Raw genomic sequence first — 4,733 nt, 5'->3', positions numbered from 1 at the left:
TTGTTGAATTCCAGCTCTATAATTAAACATATAGAGATTATGTACATGTTCTGTTCTCTTCAATATATTTTCTATAAAAATATTTAATGAAAAACTGTGAACTGCTTATGCATGCAGATTCATTAACTACAGAACTTCAAATGTAAATGATTATCAGGTTATATTACAAACGATTACACAAACGATTCTGCTACAACCAATACTAAAGATCTCATCTAAACTTGAATTAACCTCCTATCTGCTTTTCTCCCTGCCCACCTGCATTTTTCACTGCCCCACTAGTTTTCTTACTGCAGTCCATCTTTACGTAATTACATAAAGAAAATGAATTAGTTCATGTTCATAGTTAATTTTGAAACATTTTACTTTACAGCTCCAAAAATAAACTACTTCACATGGTTTTGTTTATTTTTTTTCTCTCAGTAAATAGGCTTCTATCATTTTCAATATAACCTCCTTCAACCCATTAATCACTAGCCCAAAATCACGAGAAGCCTCTCGCTGCAGCCTGTAGGAAGGCGGAGTTGGACATCCAACCCCGCCCACATCCAACCCCGCCCTCTCACCACGTCAGAAGCCACGCCCGTGCCCAGTGACTTTTCTATGTCCCAAATAGTGCTCTAGTCACTAATAGTACACTATTTTAAGGTAGTGTCCGAAATCGTTCCCTACCCTCGTGAATTCGAACACAGCTCATGCTCGCGCCCTAAAAACTCTCAAACAGAACGTTTTTACGGAAAAAGTAACAGCGCACGTTATGTCGGTGAGTAAAAACATTTAGATTGTAAGTATAATTACAAAGCTCGTTGTTGTCAGTGTTTTTGCTAGATACACGAACACGTTATAAATACGTTATTTCAGTATGTACCAGTAGGGTCATAGATAAATACACGAATATTCAACTGCGGCACGCGTGTCGTATGTGGTTGATTTAGCCAAATAATTAACAGAGTTACTGATATTTAATTACACACAGAAAAAACTTGCTTATAATATTGCCTCCGTGTAAGTAACAAGACTTTTGACTTAAAGAAAAGCTCACAAATGTAGTTACAATGAACATGAATATCACAGATAAACTGTAATCTCCTTTAATGTTTTATTGTTTTATTTTTTTCAGCGTCCACGTTCAGGCCACTTTTGACCCTTCAATGTTCAGTGTTCTCAGCTGTATCTATGGTATGTTTCAGTATGCACTCTACATGGCCCTTGGTTGGCCTTTTGACTTCAGTCAGGTGATTACTTCAGATTAGGACTTTTTTGAGGATATTCCAGTAAGGCTTTAAACTGCATTCTGAACTTTGTCATTTGTCTGTTAGAGTGACATCCCACAGCTCCGTAGGTGGTGGTGCCGATTACTTTTAGGGAGCATGTGACCTGCAGGGTTTATACACCTGTTACTAAATAACAAACAAAAATATTTACACACACATGCAGCTTTCTCTTTAGACACATTGTACATTGTACTGTGATGTTTTGCATTTTGGAGAGAGCACTTGTTAAAGTCATTGTATTGAGTTATTTACATTGGTTTTGTTTCATTGGTAAATTGCAAACAACGTAATGTTTGTAAATGTAGCTGACAAACCGAATTTTCAGTTAACTTACATCATTTAAATTCCAACTGTATTTTAGAACGGTGAGCTCTAATGAACAAGGAAAGGCCAGTAAACAGAAGAAGGGAAAGACTGAGGAGCGTTCAAGGTCTGATGGTTTATTTGAATTTATAAGGGCACATGTCAGTGTGTAACCAGTGTGACTTAAAAGCAGTTATTTACAGCATCTGATGAGCTCAAATTAGACATGGTCCATTGTTAAATAGTATTTATATTAATTTCAGTCTGGATTTCACCTTGTTTTTTTCTGTTAACAGTAAAGGAGACAGAATGTTTACCGTCTCCATTGAGCAGGTGTTTGTGTCTGTTCTTGAAGATGAACTGGGGATTTCAACTTTCATTTTGCTTAATGTGCAATAGTCTTCACAAATGAGAAAACTGGGGTTTGTTTTAATATATTAATTGGGATGTAGGTTCTGTGGTAAATTTATATTTAGCTTTTTTGTTTCACTAAATTTAAATAAACTGTAAAACAGTATCTGCACTCTTCTATAACGTCTTTAACAGATGCCCCTCACGGTCCTGGAGCAGATTCTATTAGAGGTCGTCCTGGAATAGGGTGACCACGCTTTTTTAAAGCTCTCACTGGTGTGTCGCCTCTTCCAGGACACTGTTGGAAGACAATCATTCCGGGCCCAAGCACATTTTCAGTGGCTTGACAGTAAGTATAAAGTGCATTATTGTATTTCAGTAAACTTTATTTTAAGATGTTTGTATTCCTTATAAGAAGAGGTGGTAATCTGATTATTAATTCTCTAATTCGACACGTACAGCTGTTGTGACTTGGAAACTCTACAGCACAGAATACAAACAACAGTTTCACACAGTGTATGGACTGGAGCGCTGCCTGTGCCGTAGAGAGACGTATAAAGACTGTTTACTGGGTTTGTGAACTGCATATGAAGTTTGAGAATTGTTTCTTTTGCCAGTGGTTGCAAAAAAGTTGACAAATAAATGTTTTATGATCAGAAGATTTTGTTGGAATTTTGCAGTCAAATGCAGTGTTGCTGGCTTTGATAATAATAATAATAATAATAATAATAATAATATAATAATAATAATAATAATATAAATACATATTAATTATACAGCATTTTTCAAGGAATCAAAGCATTGTGCATGCATTACGATACAGAGTACAAAGAACATCAAAAGACAGACAAGATAAGGAAGTAAAATAAGAGAACAAGTATGCTTCTGTTTATTATTTGTTGTCCACAACAAACAAGTTTATGAAGATTTGTGTGTGTGTGTGTATATATATATAGATATATATATAAAATGTTGTAAAGACTTGAAAATAAAATAATAAAACTACTGTGCCAGTTTTTCCTTGTCTTTAATACAGACTCCACACCCGTGACTTCACCACATTTTAGAGTTCTACATGCCAATGCCAATAAGGAGATTCTATTTGACTATATTTCAAGCGACCGCGACTGTAGGGAGTTGTAAATGGAGTGCTAAGTTGTGTAATGTGTTTCTCTTTCTTCTTATTGAAACCAATCCTGCACGACTGGACTTCTAAACATGTGTTATATATTTTACTGCAGCATTTTCTTCACTCGGACATTTGGAATATTGTCATTAGAATCATTATCTGTTTAGTCTTTACTTTTATTTCACAGCCTGGCTAATTACCCTTAGACATCTCTAATTACTCACAGGCAGTAATTATTAGTCATTTATGAAATAAGTGGTACCTCTAATATTTGTGAATACTTATTTGTCTGAAACGCAAAACACAGACGTTTAAAAACATATGAAAATTGTATAAGCTTCTAATAAATTGTATGCAGACAAACAGCATCACCTATGGAAATCTGTGCGTTCTTAAAATGAGAAGATGTTCATGACCAGGCAGCGATGCTTATATTTTCAAGGCACTGTACACTTAATAGCACTGGATTTTATTATTGTTTTGCAGTCAGCTGTGCACTACATACACTACATAACAATCCATCATGTCATAGTTGGCATAACATTACCACTCGTTGTGGCTGAGTATGACCATTACGAATAATAAAATTAACGATTTTTGGGACAAGATATTAACTGAATGGAGAACAGTATTTGAATGAATCCTGAAGGATATCCTCCGTTCACTCTACCATTCACAATAATAGTCTGCCAAGCACTGACAACAACGACAAAAGTTAAATCAAATCAGATATAAATCAGGTAATGTTTTTAACAGATACCCTCAGCGGAAAAACAAAAAAGCACCTGAACAGTGTAATAATTAATAAAAGACGTTATATGCGTATTTAATGTGCTACTCAGTGTCGCTAAACATGTCTGCGTTCAAGTGCCACACAGTGCTTATTGAACACGTCAGTATTAGAAGGCGTGGCTGGATGTGGGCGGAGTTGGATGTGGGAGGAGTTGGATGTCCAACCCCGCCTTCCTACAGGCTGCAGCGAGACATACTTGAAAATCGCTGCTACTCCCTAACAAAGGATTAGTGTATGTGGAATTATATATTTAAAACATTACATTACACAAAAAAAAAAACAGCACTGAGATTGAGAATGTATTTTAACCCACTTAGCTAGTACCTTAATGTGTTTAAGCAGTTATATTTCTTATACTGAGGTATGCGGTTCTGTGTGACACAAAAACCCACAAAAAAGCTCACATCGACTTGTAAAATACGCCATCAAACCACATAATTACTCAAATTAAAATAACTCATGTATGAGCGATTGTCATGTCATGTAAATATTTTCTGTCAGAGAAAAAAAAGAGCTAGCTAGACAAACAGGTTATCGCTAGCAATAGTGTCATTTGAAAAAAAAAAAAACGGTTCAATATTATGTATGTAACGTATAGCAGTTTATAGAATAACATACGTAACATTAACGATGTTAACTACATTTGGGCGATACCAAAATACATATGTATCCGAAAATATACGGTTAAATTGAAATACTTACGGGATGAAGCTGCTCCCTGAGGCGGGTGAGAGCTGCTCGCGCGCCCCGGTCACAGAAAAGAGCGCGAATCTTCATCGTCTTCTTCTTCTGTGTTTTTACAGCGGTCCACTTCTGCCACCTTCAGTTTTCTCATTCAGAGTTCATTCATTTTAAAGCTGCCGTCTTCAAAAACTTAATAATT

The 4,733-nt window shown here is 35.8% G+C and overlaps 1 long non-coding RNA gene across 1 annotated transcript; it reads left to right on the top strand.

Moving 5' to 3' along the window:
- The first annotated feature begins 344 nt into the window (after positions 1 to 344).
- On the top strand, positions 345 to 2,514 carry LOC136702829 (uncharacterized). The gene is made up of 4 exons (XR_010803952.1): positions 345 to 763; positions 1,121 to 1,179; positions 1,636 to 2,277; positions 2,390 to 2,514. It is a non-coding gene; the product is annotated as an uncharacterized lncRNA (long non-coding RNA).
- Positions 2,515 to 4,733: the final 2,219 nt, after the last annotated feature.

Source organism: Hoplias malabaricus, chromosome 7 (assembly GCF_029633855.1).
Source record: "Hoplias malabaricus isolate fHopMal1 chromosome 7, fHopMal1.hap1, whole genome shotgun sequence".
Taxonomy (NCBI): Eukaryota; Metazoa; Chordata; class Actinopteri; order Characiformes; family Erythrinidae; genus Hoplias; species Hoplias malabaricus.
This window is presented reverse-complemented; position numbering and strand designations above follow the sequence as displayed.